Here is a 17757-nt window from a genome sequence, read left to right on the forward strand (position 1 = left end):
AGGTGGTAAAGGCGCTGCTTTGCCTTACCCACCAGTGCGGCAATGTGCGTTGTCCATGTCAGATCCTCTTTGATGTGCCCTTACATAGAATTAAAGTTCAGCAAAGGGAAACATTGTGCTAGGGAAAGCTGGTGCTATGTTGTGGGAGATGATAAGACAAAGAAATGCTAGGTCTTCACCACTAAACGACAGGAGACTTTAAATCTTCCTCACGTTGATGAAGAGACACAACCGAGGCATTCCACGTGTGAACGAAGATTTATTGAAAGTTCTCGGAAGCTTTTTGTTTTCCCGAACAGTGAGAGCCCACAAGAGATTGAGGGGGAAATAAACACGAAGCTGAAGGCAAGTTAAAACATTACATTTTAATCAAAACTGATTTAAAAGGCAATTGGGGAAAGCAAACAAAGGATGTCATGGGAAAAGATGTCAACAGAAAGAGATGAAGGAACAAAATTGAACAATTTCAGTAGTGTGGACTTTACAATATCCCTTGGTACATCCAGTTATTGAGTTGTAAAGTCATAGAGTGATACAGCATAGAAACAGTGCCTTTTTGCCTAACTTGCCCACACCGCCCAACATGTCCCATCTACACTAGTCCCACCTGCCCGTGTTTGGTCCATATCCCTCTAAATCTGAGGGTTTCCTCAGGGTGCACTGGTTTCTACCCACATCCTGAAGACGTGCAGGTTTGTGGGTTAATTGGCCTCTGTAAATTGCCCTCAGTGTGTAACGTGTGGATGAGTGATGTCTGACTATCTATCATATCTCTGCCTCCCATAAGTGTATAAACACTATGCTTCTTTTTTCTAGCTTGCCAGAATTATTTTATATTCAATAATATTTTTACAGACTTCCATCAGGTCTCGCCTCCAGCATTCCAGAGAAATTCTTCACCAAAACTTTTCATAATATTCATTAGGTATTAAAATATGAAGCAACATTAAATCTTGTTAGATCTTATCGAAACGTATAAGATTATTAAGGGGTTGGACACGTTAGAGGCAGGAAACACGTTCCCAATGTTGGGGGAGTCCAGAACAAGGGGCCACAGTTTAAGAATAAGGGGTAGGCCATTTAGAACGGAGATGAGGAAAAACTTTTTCTGTCAGAGAGTTGTGAATCTGTGGAATTCTCTGCCTCAGAAGGCAGTGGAGGCCAATTCTCTGAATGCATTCAAGAGAGAGCTAGATAGAGCTCTTAAAGATAGCGGAGTCAGGGGGTATGGGGAGAAGGCAGGAACGGGGTACTGATTGAGAATGATCAGCCATGATCACATTGAATGGCGGTGCTGGCTCGAAGGGCCGAATGGCCTCCTCCTGCACCTATTGTCTATTGTCTATTGTTGAATGTTACACTGTGCTGCTGTTTGTAAATAGCATATAGTCAATAATGTTATCTGCTTAATCTGCTGTGCCACAATGATTAAAGTAGCAGTTGAACGAGCAGTTCTTTCATCCTGTCTTCAGGAAGAAGGGTTTCAGTCTTTCTTTAGTCTTTTAGAGATACAGCGCGGAAACAGGCCCTTCGGCCCACTGAGTTCGCGCCAACCAGTGATCCCCGCACACTAACACTATCCTACACACACTAGGAAAAATTTACAATCTTTACCAGAGCCAATTAACCTACAAAACCTGCACGTCTTTGGAGCGTGAGAGGAAACCGGTGCACCCGGAGAAAACCCACGAGGTCATAGGGGGAACGTACAAATCTCGTACGGACAGCACCCGTAGTCAGGATCGAACCCAGGTCTCTGGTGCTGCATGGCAGCGGCTCTACCGCTGCGCCACTGTGCTGCCCTAAGATACAGGAGCCTGGAAACTGTAACGGCCAGGTTCAGGAGCAGCTTCTCGCTGCCATCCATCAGGCTATTAAACACAACAACCTCCAAATGGGTTCCAAACTCTATAGACTACAACCTCCAAATAGGCTCCAAATAGGCTCCAAATAGGCTCCAAATAGGCTCCAAACTCTATAGACTACAACCTCCAAATAGGCTCCAAACTCTATAGACTACAACCTCCAAATAGGCTCCAAACTCTATAGACTTGGGGACATTATTTTTGCATTATTATTGTCTATTAATTTAATTGTTTGCTTTTTTGTATATGCACTAAACATTTTCTTGTTTATCTATTACGGGTTTTACAGAGTACCATGTTTACATATCTAAGGTTTTGATGGCAATCTGTTCGATGACGTTGAGCTTGGCAGTGGTAGTAGGGCCTTCAACGTTGAGCTGCAGTACCGCTAAGCCTCGACAGTTGGCGGCATTTGATGGTGGCGCCTGGCCTGGGGAGGCGTGGCGTTTTGCAGTCTGCAGACGTGGCAAAGACATTAGTTTCCCTTTGAGGGCTTACGAGGGGGGGAGGCCGCGTAGAGGCTCTCTTTGTCTTCCCCATTCTGGAGACCCTTCCTCAGATGTACTAGTATTGTCTGTTTGATTTTTATATGTATGTCTACATGTGGCTGCCTTCGGATGCTGCGGGAGCAGCTGCGACTCGTCTCCGGAGGTTTTGGCGCGGGCCGCCTGGACGTCGGAAGCCCGCAGGCCCCTGGGTGGGGGCTGACATCGGGAGCTCCGGTAGCGGCAGCGTCTTCGCCTGCCCCGAATCGCGGGGCTTGGGTCGGCCCGTCGCGGACCTTTCACCGTCCGCCGCCGCCTGAAATAGGCCGCGGGATTTTCTCCGCCCGGTGGGGGGCTTCAATGTCGGGAACCCCGACCGCCCCGACGTGGCAACTTCAACAGCCTGACCGCGGGAGAAGACGGAGGGGAAGAGAAAAGACATTCTGGCCTTCCATCACAGTGAAGAGGGACTGGAGGAGACTCACTGTGATGGATGTTTCTTTTGTTTGGTGTTAGTTTATGATTGTATGTGTTATTGCATTTTTATTGATTATTCTTTTTGGTCTTATTGTTGAACTGCGGGTAATTTTTCATTTCACTGCACATTTATGTGTATGTGACAAATAAATTGACTATTGACTATTGATATGGGTGTTTCCTTAAATAAGGGTACCAAACTGTCTGAAGAAGGGTCTCGGCCCGAAATGTCACCCATTCCGTCTCTCCGGACCCAACACAGACAGTGGAGCACGTGGTCACCAGTTGCCCCAAATACCGGCCACCAAATGGTGAACGAGGTCCGATTGACCTGGACGATAACACATTGGCCTGACTCGCCTCAACGGACCTGCAGGTCTAAAAGACGTACGACAGAAGAAGAAGATATCTAAGGTCGACACAAAATGCTGGAGTAACTCAGCGGGACAGGCAGGCAGCATCTCTGGAGAGAAGGAATGGGTGGCGTTTCGGGTCGAGACCTTTCTTCAGACTGATGTCAGGGGAGGGGTGGGACAAAGATTCCTACACGTGTTTACATATCTGTTGTGCTGCTGCAAGTAAGGATTTCATTGTTCTGTTTCGGGGCTTATGATAATAAAACACTCTTGACTCTTGACAAAACATTTCAGCGACCTCAACGGAAATTGGCAAAATTAACATAAGTTTAATTGCATCTGTAGAAAGAGCACTCAGTACATGTGCTGCTGGCCTAGTATTCCATCCCATCCTCCCCCGCCCCCTCTCTCCATCCCTCCCCCATCCTAGTTCTCCGACCAGTCTGACTGTCCTCCTGATTAAATGTTATCTTTACATGCTTTGTTGTCAACTTCCCCCAGTTTGAGGAAGGATATTCTTGCTATTGAGGGCGTGCAGCGTAGGTTTACTAAGTTATTTCCCGGAATGGCGGGACTATCATATGTTGAAAGACTGGAGCGACTAGGCTTGTATACACTGGAATTTAGAAGGATGAGAGGAGATCTTATCGAAACGTATAAGATTATTACGGGGTTGGACACGTTAGAGGCAGGAAACATGTTCCCAATGTTGGGGGAGTCCAGAACAAGGGGCCACAGTTTAAGAATAAGGGGTAGGCCATTTAGAACTGAGATGAGGAAAAGCTTTTTTAGTCAGAGAGTTGTGAATCTGTGGAATTCTCTGCCTCAGAAGGCAGTGGAGGCTAATTCTCTGAATGCATTCAAGAGAGAGCTAGATAGAGCTCTTAAGGATAGCGGAGTTAGGGGGTATGGGGAGAAGGCAGGAACGGGGTACTGATTGAGAATGATCAGCCATGATCACATTGAATGGCGGTGCTGGCTCGAAGGGCCGAATGGCCTCCTCCTGCACCTATTGTCTATTGTCTATTAACAATGATCTATTCTACATTTTCCTTGAACTACGTCCCCTTTGATTTCTCGTTTTCACACCTTACCCACCCATATCTCTGCAACTCCCTCTCTCCCCTGACTCTCAGTCTGAAGAAGGGTCTGGACCCGAAACATCATCCATTCCTTCTCTCCAGAGATGCTGCCTGTCCCACTGAGTTACTCCAGCACTCCGTGTCTATCTTCGATGTAAACCAGCATCTGCAGTTCCTTCCTGCAACATTCACTGTTGGCGACGGATGAAATTATTGTCCAAAAGGGTTTGCTCTCTGTACTGAAAGGAAAATTCCGCAAAGATTGCTCGGAATCTTCAGGGAGCAGATTGCAGGGTCAATGGACCAAATTTATTCATGAATTCCGTGAGAGAGAGTTCGCTGCGGAATAGCTGAGGAAAAACTAGCCACATGCAGCAGAATTTCAATCAGATCTTCAACAGAAACCTGTGAGAGCTAACCTTGACAATGTTACTGCCTTGCTAAGGTCAGGCATTTGCAAAGACTTATTTGGGCTCTTACATCATTAGTCCATAATGTGGTTGCAGCAGCATTTGCCTGTGTTATGTGGATAATAACTCCTCATTCACAAGCCTCTCGAATGCGAAATGATGGCTCGTTTGAAACATCGTGCTAATCAATACTGGGCTCAGGCAAATAATTTACATTTTGCATTAGTTGAAATGCATGAAATGCAACTATTAACATGCACTGTAATCAAGGAATATCAAATGTCAGAGAATCACTTCCATATTCATTGGGCATCTCCAGATATAGAACAAGTTTGTCAAAGACAGACACAAAGTGCTGGAGTAACTCAGCGGGTCAGGCAGCATCTCGGGAGAGAAGGAATGGGTGACGTTTCGGGTCGAGACCCTTCCTCAGATGTACTAGTATTGTCTGTTTGTTTTTAATGTGTATGTCTACGTGTGATATGGGTGTTTCCGTAAATAAGGGTACCAACCTGTCTGAAGAAGGGTCTCGGCCCAAAAAGTCACCCATTCCATCTCTCCGGAGATGCTGCCTGACCCGCTGAGTTACTCCGGCATTTTTTGTCTACCAACCTGTGACACGAGTGGCCAAATTCGAAAGTTATTAAATCGTAATGAAATACCATAATTCAGCATGAAAAATGGGCCTATCTATGATCCTTTTGAGGCTAATTTGTGATCAAAATCGACCAAGATTTGACCAAAATTTAATAATTTCTAAATTTGAAAACAAAAGCGAGAACATTTTTTAAATTTATAAGACATATGGGACACTGTCTCTTATACTGATTTCTTACACAGATTTATTTATTTTTGCTTCATCCCATTATTTTGGCTATGCACCATGATCTATACTACTTAAAATACAGGATATGAAACAATGGGACTATTACATGAAAAACAGGAAAATAACCTGGAAGTTTGAAGACCTTCAGTTTCACTACTGGGTGCTGTATTTACGGAAACACCCATATATATTTAGAAGTGCAGGAATGAACTGCAGATACTGGTTTAAATTGAAGGTAGACACAAAATGCTGGAGTAACTCAGCGGGTCAGGCAGCATCGCGGGAGAGAAGGATTGGGTGAAGTTTCGGGTCGAGACCCTTCTTCAGACTGATCAGTCTGAAGAAGGGAAGGAATGGGTGACGTTCCCTCTCTCCTGAGATGCTGCCTGACCTGCTGAGTTGCTCCAGCCTTTTGTGAATAAATACCTTCGATTTGTACCAGCATCTGCAGTTATTTTCTTACACTAGTCTGAAGAAGGGTCTCGACCCGAAACGTCACCCATTCCTTCTCTCCAGAGAGGCTGCCTTCCCACTGAGTTACTCCAGCATTTTGTGTCTACCTCCCATATCTGTGTATAGAAACATAGAAACATAGAAAATAGGTGCAGGAGTAGGCCATTCGGCCCTTCGAGCCTGCACCGCCATTCAATATGATCATGGCTGATCATCCAACTCAGTATCCCGTACCTGCCTTCTCTCCATACCCCCTGATCCCTTTAGCCACAAGGGCCACATCTAACTCCCTCTTAAATATAGCCAATGAACTGGCCTCAACTACCTTCTGTGGCAGAGAATTCCACAGATTCACCACTCTCTGTGTGAAGAAAAACTTTCTCATCTCGGTCCTAAAAGACTTCCCCCTTATCCTTAAACTGTGACCCCTTGTTCTGGACTTCCCCAACATCGGGAACAATCTTCCTGCATCTAGCCTGTCCAACCCCTTAAGAATTTTGTAAGTTTCTATATACACACACTGCATAGATATATGTATATACACACACTGAACTTTTTTTTTTTCCGTTTATTAAATCATTTAAAGTGTACTTTGTTTACATATACTGTTGTGCTGCTGCAAGTAAGAATTTAATTGTTCTGTCTGGGACATATGGCAATAAAACACTCTTGAATCTTGACCCAAAATGTCACCCATTCCTTCTCTCCAGAGATGCTGCCTGACCCGCTGAGTTATTTCAGCTTTTTGTGTCTATCTTTGGTGCTTTAGAGATTGTGGAGGCATTGATAGTGATATTTCAAAAATCACTAGTGTCAGGAGTGGTCCCTGATGATTGGGAAATTGCCAATATTACCCCGCTGCACAAGAAGGGAGCAAAGCAGAATAGTGGGAACTATAGGCCGGTCGGTCTGACTTCGGTGGTTGGTAAGATTTTAGAGTCCATTGTAAAGGATGAGGTTACGGAGAACGTAGAAATTCACGATAAAATAGGCTGAAGTCAGCATGGCTTTGTGAAGGGGAGGTCTTGCCAGACAAATTGGCTGGAATTCTTTGAAGAAGTAAACAGCAGGACAGATAAAGGAGAGTCAGTAGATGTTGTATACCTAGATGACCAGAAAGCCTTTGATAAGGTGCCACACGTGAGGCTGCTAAGGAAGATGAGAGCCCATGGTATCAAAGGGCAGATACTGGCATGGACAGCAGGCTGGCTGGATGGCAGAAGACCAAGAGTGGCAATAAAGGGGGGCTTTATCTGGTTGGCCACCAGTGACTAGCGGAGTTCCGCAGGGCTCGGTGCTGGGGCCGCTACTCCTCACGTTGTATATTAATGATTTGGACGGGGGGATTGTAGACTTTGTGGCCAAGTTTGCGGATGATACGGAAATAGGTGGAGTGGCAGGTAGTGTGGAGAAAACAGGGTTTCCGCAGAAGGACTTGGACAGGTTGGGAGAGTGGGCAGAGAAGTGGCAGATGGAATAGTGTAGCAAAGTGTGGAGTCATGCATTATGGTAGGAGCAATAAAGGCATGGACTATTTTCTAAATGGGGAGAGAATCCAGAAATCGGAGGTTCAAAGGGACTTGTGAGTTCTGGTGCAGTATTTCCCAAAGGTTAATCTGCAATTGATGCTGATGTAATTGTGTGGGTTTTAAAGGGATGTAATGCTGAGGCTCTATAAGGTGCTGGTCAGACCGCATTTGGAATATTGTGAGCAATTTTGGGCACCATATCTGAGAAAGGGTGTGCTGGCTCTGGAGAGGGTCCAGAGGAGGTTTACAAGAATGATCCCAGGAATGAGTAGGTTAACCTATGATGAGCATTTGACAGCACTAGACTTGTACTCGCTGGAGTTTAGAAGGACAGGGAGCCTCAGTGAAATGTACAGAATAGTGAAAGGCTTGGATAGAGTGGATGTGGGGAGGATTTTTCCACTAGTGGGAGAGTCTAGGACTAGAGGTCATAGCCTCAGAATTATAGGACGTTCTTTTAGGAAGGAGATGAGGAGACATTTCTTTAGTCAGAGGGTGGTGAATCTGTGGAATTCTGCCACAGAAGGCTGTGGAGGCCAAGTCAGTGGGTATTTTTAAGGCATAGATAGATAGATTATTGATTAGTACGGGTGTCAGGGGTTATGAGGAGAAGGCAGGAGAATGGGGTTTGGAGGGAGGGATAGATCAGCCATGATTGAATGGCAGAGTAGACTTGATGGGCCGAATGGCCTAATTCATCTACTATCAATTATGACCTAAACCAGCATCTGCAGCTCCTCCCTACACAAGTTTGTTGACTAGTTGATTTAGTAGAGCACATCTCAATTCATATGGAATTTAGCAAAATAAAGGATCAGTTGGCACTGGCTCTTCAAACACTAATCTTCCAAATTCAATATGAACCAAATAATGAGCTTCTATTTGTTACATTGATGAAAAAGATTCTCAATGAAACTTTCTCAATAGCATTTCAAAAACTACTTCGTAGATTCCTACAATGTTTCCTGAAAGTAAAATATTCTTCTACATCAATAAAAATTAGCAAAGGAAATAGTTTCTTCCCAGATTCAGGGACAGTTTCTTCCCAGCTGTTATCAGGCAACTGAACCATCCTACCACAACCAGAGATTGGTGCTGAACTACTATCTACCTCATTGGAGACCCTCAGACTATCCTTGATCAGACTTTGCTGGTTTTACCTTGCACTAAACGTTATTCCATTCGCTTCACTCAACACCTGCGCTCGGTCCGCGTTGGCCAATCTGGTCTCCCGGTGGCCGAGCACTTCAACTCCCCCTCCCATTCCCAGTCTGACCTTTCTGTCATGGACCTCCTCCAGTGCCATAGTGAGGCCCACTGGAAATTGGAGGAACAGCACCTCATATTTCGCTTGGGCAGTTTGCAGCCCAGCTGTATGAACATCGACTTCTCCCACTTTAGATAGTTCCTCTGTCCCTCTCTTCCCCTCCCCCTTCCCAGTTCTCCCACTGTCTTCCTGTCTCCACCTATATCCTTCCTTTGTCCCGCCCCCCTGACATCAGTCTGAAGAAGGGTCTCGACCCGAAACGTCACCCATTCCTTCTCTCCTGAGATGCTGCCTGACCCGCTGAGTTACTCCAGCATTTTGTGAATAAATACCTTCCATTATCATGTATCTTTACACTGTAAATGGGTCGATTGTAATCATGTATTGTCTTTCTGCAGGCTGGATAGCACGCCACAAAAGCTTTTCACTGTACCTCGGCACACGTGACAATAACTGAGCTAAACAAGGGACTGCAAATGCTGGAACCATGACCAAAGCACAACATGCTGGAGGAACTCATTGGGTCAGGCAGCATCCGTGGAAGGAATGGGCAGATAACGTTTAGGGTTGGAATCCTTCTTGAGTTACCAAAGATTACCAAAGAGTCTGTAGAAGTGGACCGACCCAAAACGTTGCCTATCCATGTCCTCCAGAGATGCTGCCTGAACCGTTGAGTTCCTCCAGCAGTTTAGTTTAGAGATACAGCGCGGAAACAGGCCCTTCGGCCCACCGGGTCCGCGCCGACCAGCGATCCCCGCGCATTAACACTATCCGACTCGCACCAGGGACAATTTACACTTATACCCAAGCCAATTAACCTACAAACCTGTACATTTTTGGAGTGTGGGAGGAAACCGAAGATCTCGGAGAAAACCCACGCGTTCACGGGGAGAACGTACAAACTCCGTGCAGACGGCGCCCGTAGTCGGAATGGAACCCGGGTCTCCGGCGCTGCAAGCGCTGGAAGGCAGCACCTCTACCGCTGCGCCACCGTGTCACCCCACGGTGTATTTGTTTTAACCAATTCTTTCCCTTGTTTAAGAACAAAAGAAATTACTCCAACTAAACTCCAAACTATGAGGACTTTGTGCTTTGTTTGTTTTTTTGCACGATATTGCTTTTCTTTATTTATTGAGCTTCCTGTTTTATGTTTGTTTACTATATTATTTATTGAGCACTCTGTTTACAAATCAGTTGCGCTGCTGAAGGTAAGAATTTCTTTGCTTCGTTTCGATTCATATGATAATAAAACACTCTTGACTTGTCACGAGATTCTAGAGGGCTCTCATATTCACATGACTCTCAAATGATCGTGACTGCTGGAACAAATTAATATGGTAATATGCCTGCTTTATAAATAAATGCATTTGTTCTATTGATAGAGTAGTGGAGTCACAGGGCATGGAAACAGGCCCTTCGGCCCAACTCGTCCTTGCCAACCAAAATGTCCCATCTAAACATGTCCCGTTTGCCCGCATTTGGTCCGGATCCCTCTAAATCTCTCCTATCCACATTCCTGACCAAGTGCCTTTCCAATATTGTTGTTACATCTGCCTCAACTACCTCCTCTGGCAGCTCGTTCCTTACACCCACCATCCTCAGTGTGAAAAGGTTTGCCTTTATAGACAATAGACAATAGACAATAGGTGCAGGAGGAGGACATTCGGCCCTTCGAGCCAGCACCACCATTCAATGTGATCATGGCTGATCATTCTCAATCAGTACCCCGTTCCTGCCTTCTCCCCATACCCCCTGACTCCGCTATCCTTAAGAGCTCTATCTAGCTCTCTCTTGAATGCATTCAGAGAATTGGCCTCCACTGCCTTCTGAGGCAGAGAATTCCACAGATTTACAACTCTCTGACTGAAAAAGTTTTTCCTCATCTCCGTTCTAAATGGCTTACCCCTTATTCTTAAACTGTTGCCTCTGGTTCTGGACTCCCCCAACATTGGGAACATGTTTTCTATTAAACCTTTGCCAGCTAACCTTAAACCTATGCCTCCTCGTTTCTGATTCCCCAACCCAGGGAAAAAGACTGTGCATTCACCCTCTAATGATCTTATACAACTCTATAAGATCACCCCTCAGCCTCCTGCGCTCCAAGGAGTAAAGTCCTAGCCTGCCCAACCTCGCCCCATAGCTCAGGCCCTCGAGTCCTGGCAACACCTTGTAAATCTTCTTTGCATCCTTTCCAGCTTAGTGTTAACTGAAGCCCTATCCTGCCATATGAATAAGATGCACAAAGCTGGAGTAACTCAGCGGGACAGGCAGTATCTCTGGAGAGAAGGAATGGGTGACGTTTCGGGTCGAGACCCTTCTTCAGACTGTAGATGCTGCCTGTCCTGCTGAGTTACTCCAACTTTTTTGTGTCTATCTTCGGTTTAAACCAGCATCTGCAGTACCTTCCTACACATATGAATTTGTCAGTACTATTTTTCTTAAGGTATGGATATCAAACATGCACTAATTAAAAAATAAACTTAACCATAATTTTCAAAGATGCGAGCAATGAACTAGTGCCGGAGTAACTCAGTGAGGCAGCAGCTATGGAGAACATGGATAGGTGACGTTTTGGTCGGGTCCCTTCTTCAGATCGATTCTAATGGGGGGGGGGAGAGAAGGATGGAAGAGAGATGGTGGGGGCAGAATAAAGTCTGGCAAGTGATAGGTGGATACAGGTGAGGGGGTTGATGGGCAGATGGGTGAACAAAGGCCAGAAATGAAAATGAGGCAAAATTGGTGTCAGGTCAGGTGAGAAGAGAATGAAACGCGAGGCCGGAGGCTCAAGATGCCAAGATTCCAGCGTTCGCAGTCCCCGGTGAGGTAAAAGATCTGAGTGTTGGTCATGGATTATTTACAACAACATCAGCAACAAGAGATCCCTAGTGGAGAATAACATTGCTCTGATGTTGAAGACAGCTTGTTGTTCAACTTTGCTCTAAAATAGCTCCACAACCTGACTGCAGGAATCCTCTGCCCAATTGTTCATATGTTCAGAAGTGATAGGAGAGGAATTAGGCCCTTCGGCCCATCAAGTCTACTCCGCCATTCAATCATGGCTGATCTATATCTCCCTCCTCACCCCATTCTCCTGCCTTCTCCCCATAACCCCTGACACCCGCACTAATCAAGAATCTTATCTATCTCCGCCTTACAAATATCCATTGACTTGGATCCACAACAACCTTCCGTGGCAATGAATTCCACAGATTCAACAGCCTCTTACTGAAGAAATTCCTCCTCATCTCCTTCCTAAAGGAATGTCCTTTAATTCTGAGGCTGTGCCCTCTGGTCCCAGACTCTCCCACCAGTGGAAACATCCTCTCCACATCCACTCTATCCAGGCCACGATGCCTATGTCATGAGGCACAGTCTCCATTATCTGCATTATCTTTCCTGTGATCGACACAAAGTGCTGGAGTAACTCAGTGGGTCAGGCAGCATCTCTGGAGGATGAGGATGGGTGACGTTTCGGGACGAGACCTTTCTTCAGACTGAAAGTAGAGGGGAGCGAACTGGAAGTAAGAAAAGGCCAGAACAAGCAGGGCTGGCAGCAGATGAGCAAGGAAGAGTGGAGCCCACAATGGCCCATTGTTGGCTGGGGAAGAGGTGATAACTAAGGGATAGAAACATAGAAAAATAGGTGCAGGAGGAGGCCATTTGCCCCTTCGAGCCAGCACCGCCATTCAATATGATCATGGCTGATCATCCACAATCAGTACCCCTTTCCTGCTTTCTCCCCACATCCCTTGATTCCGGTAGCCCTAAGAGCTGAATCCAACTCTCTCTTGAAAACATCCAGTGAATTGGCCTCCACTGCCTTCTGTGGCAGAGAATTCCACAGATTCACAACTCTCTGGGTGAAGAACTTTTTTCTCATCTCAGTCCTAAATGGCCTACCCCTTACTCTTAAACTGTGACCCCTGGTTCTGGACTCCCCCAAACACCGGGAACATTTTTCCTGAATCTATCTTGTCCAGTCCTTTTATAATTTTATATGTCTCTGTAAGATCCCCTCTCATCCTTCTAAACTCCAGGAGTGGTCTATGGTCGGCACGGACTCGGTGGGCCGAAGGGCCTGTTTTCAGGCGCAATCTTTCAATCGATCCAATATTCAGCTTCAGAAAGGCCTCAAAGAAAGCAATATTCGACCTTATCCAAAATGTACTGCACTCAACAGTGGGTAAAGCAAAATCAGATTGTTCTGAATTATATAACCACCGGTGATCTGTAAAATTAAATAAATGCTGAATTCTTGGAACAAAATGCAAACAGATTTATAGAGATTTAAAAAAAACAACCCCTCTCCCATCCATTAAATGTGACAAGATGACGCCTCTCATTTTTTAGCTATTATTGTCGGTACCATCTGCATGTGCAATTGTTTCAAACAACATCTCGTAGGTTTTTATCTTCTCCTCGATGCAATGCAGCAGCATATTGAAGAAGGCTGGTTATTTGGAAAATGTCCATTATCTTTTTCCACTTTGAAAACTCTCGCAGGAATTGTCTTTAGAAGCTTTAGATCTGAGGTGAAGAATCTCGGATTGATGTACAATCCATGTGCCTCCTTTATATCAGAGGACACAGAAGCAAGATTTGATTTTAAGGCTCCATCAAGCAAGTTTTTGTGATTTTGTTTCGTGGGAGGCTGCAATGCTTTTAGGATAAAATGGCCAATTTTACGCCCGGCCCTTGATATCCTTCGGAAATGAAAATAGCAATGCTTCCTTGTGTGTGCTGATTTCAGATATGATAGTGGCATTTACGAAGGTTTTAGACAGGCATATGGATATGCAGGGAATGGAGTGATGTGGATTATGGACAGGCTGGGGTGATTGGTTTAATTTGGCATCTAGTTTGGCACAAGCATAGTCATAGAGTGTGGAAACTGGCCCTTCGGCCCAACTTGCCCACACTGACCAACGTATCATATCATATCTATCATATCATATATATACAGCCGGAAACAGGCCTTTTCGGCCCTCCAAGTCCGTGCCGCCCAGTGATCCCCGTACATTAACACTATCCTACACCCACTAGGGACAATTTTTACATTTACCCAGCCAATTAACCTACATACCTGTACGTCATTTGGAGTGTGGGAGGAAACCGAAGATCTCGGAGAAAACCCACGCAGGTCACGGGGAGAACGTACAAACTCCTTACAGTGCAGCACCCGTAGTCAGGATCGAACCTGAGTCTCCGGCGCTGCATTCGCTGTAAAGCAGCAACTCTACCGCTGGGCTACCGTGCAACATGTCCCAGCTACACTAGTCCCACCTGCCTGCGTTTGGCCCATGTCACTCCAAACCTGTCCTATCCATGTACCTGTGTAAGAAGGAACTGCAGATGCTGTTTCAAACCGAAGATGGACACAAAAAGCTGGAGTAACTCAGCGGGACAGGCAGCATCTCTGGAGAGAAGAGATGGGTGACGTTTCACGACAAGACCCTTCTTCAGACTGTCAGGGATAAAGGAAATGAGAGATATGGACGGTGATGTGGAGAGATAAAGAACAATGAATGAAAGATTTGCAAAAAAATAACGATGATAAAGGAATCAGGCCATGGTAAGCTGTTTGTAGGGTGAAAATGAGAAGCTGGTGCGACTTGGGTGGGGGAGGGATAGAGAGAGAGAGGGAATGCCGGGGCTACCTGAAGTGAGAGAAATCAATATTCACACCACTGGGCTGTAAGCTGCCCAAGCGAAATATGAGATGCTGTTCCTCCAATTTGCGTTTAGCCTCATTCTGACAATGGAGGAGAACGAGGACAGAAAGGTCAGTGTGGGAATGGGAAGGAGAATTAAAGTGTCCAGCAACCGGGAGATCAGGTTGGTTCAGGCGGGCTGAACGAAGATGTTCCACAAAACGATCGCCCAGTCTGTGTTTGGTCTCACCGATCTATAAGAGTCCGCATCTTGAACAACGGATACAGTAGATGAGAGTGGAGGAGGTGCAAGTGAACCTCTGCCTTACCTGAAAGGACTGTCGGGGTCCCTGGACAGAGTCGAGGGAGGAGAAATAGGGACAGGTATCTTGCTATTGAGGGCGTGCAGCGTAGGTTTACTAGGTTAATTCCCGGAATGGCGGGACTGTCATATGTTGAAAGACTGGAGCGACTAGGCTTGTGTACACTGGAATTTAGAAGGATGAGAGGGGATCTTATCGAAACGTATAAGATTATTAAGGGGTTGGACACGTTAGAGGCAGGAAACATGTTCCCAATGTTGGGGGAGTCCAGAACAAGGGGCCACAGTTTAAGAATAAGGGGTAGGCCATTTAGAACTGAGATGAGGAAAAACAGAGAGTTGTGAATCTGTGGAATTCTCTGCCTCAGAAGGCAGTGGAGGCCAATTCTCTGAATGCATTCAAGAGAGAGCTAGATAGAGCTCTTAAGGATAGCGGAGTCAGGGGGTATGGGGAGAAGGCAGGAATGGGGTACTGATTGAGAATGATCAGCCATGATCACATTGAATGGCGGTGCTGGCTTGAAGGGCCGAATGGCCTCCTCCTGCACCTATTGTCCATTGTCTATTGTCTATTGTCTATTGTGTTGCATCTACTGCGGTTGCAGGGGAAGATACCTAGGGTGGGGGTGGTTTGGGTGGGAAGGGATGAGTTAACCAGGGAGGGGGCGGTTTGGGTGGGAAGGGATGAGTTGACTAGGGAGTTGTGGAGGGAACGGGATAATCCTCCGAACAGTCCTATCCGCAAGGTTCCAGCATCTGCAGTCTACTGTGTCTCTGCTTCTAGTCAAGTGTGATTTATCAGGGATAAAAGGAACTGCAGGTGCTAGTTTACAAAAAAAAAGACGCCATGTACTGGCGGCACGGAGGCACAGCGGTAGAGTTGCTGCCTTACAGCGCCAGAGACCCGGGTTCGATCCTGACTACGGGCGCTGTCTGTACGGAGTTTGCACGTTCTGCCCATGACCTACGTGGGTTTTTCCCGGGTGCTTCCTTTCTCCCCCATCTCAAAGATCATCAAGTTTATAGATTAATTGTCTTCTGCAAATTGTCCCTAGTGTGTGAGATGGAATGGGTGATCGATTGTCGACGTGGACTCGATGGGATGAAGGGCCTGTTTCCACGCTGTATCTCCACTCTAAACTAAACTAAAGTGCTGGGGAAACTCAGTGGGTCAGGCAGCATCTATGGAGCACATGAATAGGCGGTTATTCACAAAATGCTGGAGTAACTCAGCAGGTCAGGCAGCATCTCAGGAGAGAAGGAATGGGTGACGTTTCGGGTCGAGACCCTTCATCAGTCTGAAGAAGGGTCTCGACCTGAAACGTCACCCATTCCTTCTCTCCTGAGATGCTGCCTGACCTGCTGAGTTACTCCAGCATTTTGTGAATAAATACCTTCGATTTGTACCAGCATCTGCAGTTATTTTCTTATACAACATGAATAGGCGATGATCATTGAACCATTCTACATTTCCTGATCAACATCTGCCTTGATCTGTCATTTTCACACCTTACCCTTCGATATATCTCTAGATTCCCTCACCCCTGGCTCTCAGTCTGAAGGAGGGTCTCGACCCGAAACGTCACCCATTCCTTCTCTCCTGAGATGCCGCCTGACCCACTGAGTTACTCAGGTATGTTGTGTCTACCTTCAATGTAAACCAACATCTGCAGTTCCTTCCCACAAACAACTCTCCTGCAGTCCTGCAATGGCCAACTAAAGCAGAAGATGGCAGCACGCCCAAGCTCTTCAAAACAATCTGAGTGCAAAGACATTCGCTGCTTTAATAAATTCTTTGAACTTTTGATTGTAATAAGCTGAATTTAATTTTTCATCCAATATTAATTTTACTGGGGTTGAGACATTTCACCTTTTGTAACTTCATCTCTGAGCTGTGTGGTGCAGAGGACAACTAATTTCCAGATCGTTTCATCTGCTGCTCTGAGTCCTCAGCTCTCTCCCTGCCCCTGCTGGTAAGTGCTTTCTCTCGACTAGGGAGACTGGAGGTTCACCTGCCAGTGAGTCTGTAAGTGCCAACGTCAGCTCACTGCTCTGATGCACACACACACACACCAATTGCTTTACCTTGCCTTAGTTTAGTTTAGTTTAGTTTAGAGATACAGCGCGGAAACAGGCCCTTCGGCCCACCGAGTCCGCGCCGACCAGCGATCCCCACACACTAACACCACCCTACACACACACACACCGGGGACAATTTTGCGTTTTTGTACCAAGCCAATTAACCTACAAACCTGTACGTCTTTGGAGTGTGGGAGGAAATCGAAGATCTCGCAGGTCACGGGGAGAAAACGTACAAACTCCGTACAGACAGCACCCGTAGTCAGGATCGATCCCGGGTCTCTGGCGCTGTGAGGCGGCAACTCTACCGCTGCACCACCGTGCGGTCCCTGCTAGTGTGCCTACATAATTCTCCAGGTCGTGTAAGGAAATAACTGCAGATGCTGGTACAAATCGAAGGTATTTATTCACAAAATGCTGGAGTAACTCAGCGGGTCAGGCAGCATCTTAGGAGAGAAGGAATGGGTGACAATAGAAAGTAGACAATAGACAATAGGTGCAGGAGGAGGCCATTCGGCCCTTCGAGCCAGCACCGCCATTCAATGTGATCATGGCTGATCATTCTCAATCAGTACCCCTTTCCTGCCTTCTCCCCATACCCCCTGACTCCGCTATCCCTAAGAGCTCTATCTCGCTCTCTCTTGAATGCATTCAGAGAATTGGCCTCCACTGCCTTCTGAGGCAGAGAATTCCACAGATTCACAACTCACTGACTGAAATTTCTTTCCTCATCTCAGTTCTAAATGGCCTACCCCTTATTCTTAAACTGTGGCCCCTTGTTCTGGACTCCCCCAACATTGGGAACATGTTTCCTGCCTCTAACGTGTCCAACCCCTTAATAATCTTATATGTTTCGATAAGATCCCTTCTCATCCTTCTAAATTCCAGTGTATACAAGCCTAGCCGCTCCAGTCTTTCAACATATGACAGTCCCGTCATTCCGGGAATTAACCTA

Source organism: Rhinoraja longicauda, chromosome 14 (assembly GCF_053455715.1).
Source record: "Rhinoraja longicauda isolate Sanriku21f chromosome 14, sRhiLon1.1, whole genome shotgun sequence".
Taxonomy (NCBI): domain Eukaryota; kingdom Metazoa; phylum Chordata; class Chondrichthyes; order Rajiformes; family Arhynchobatidae; genus Rhinoraja; species Rhinoraja longicauda.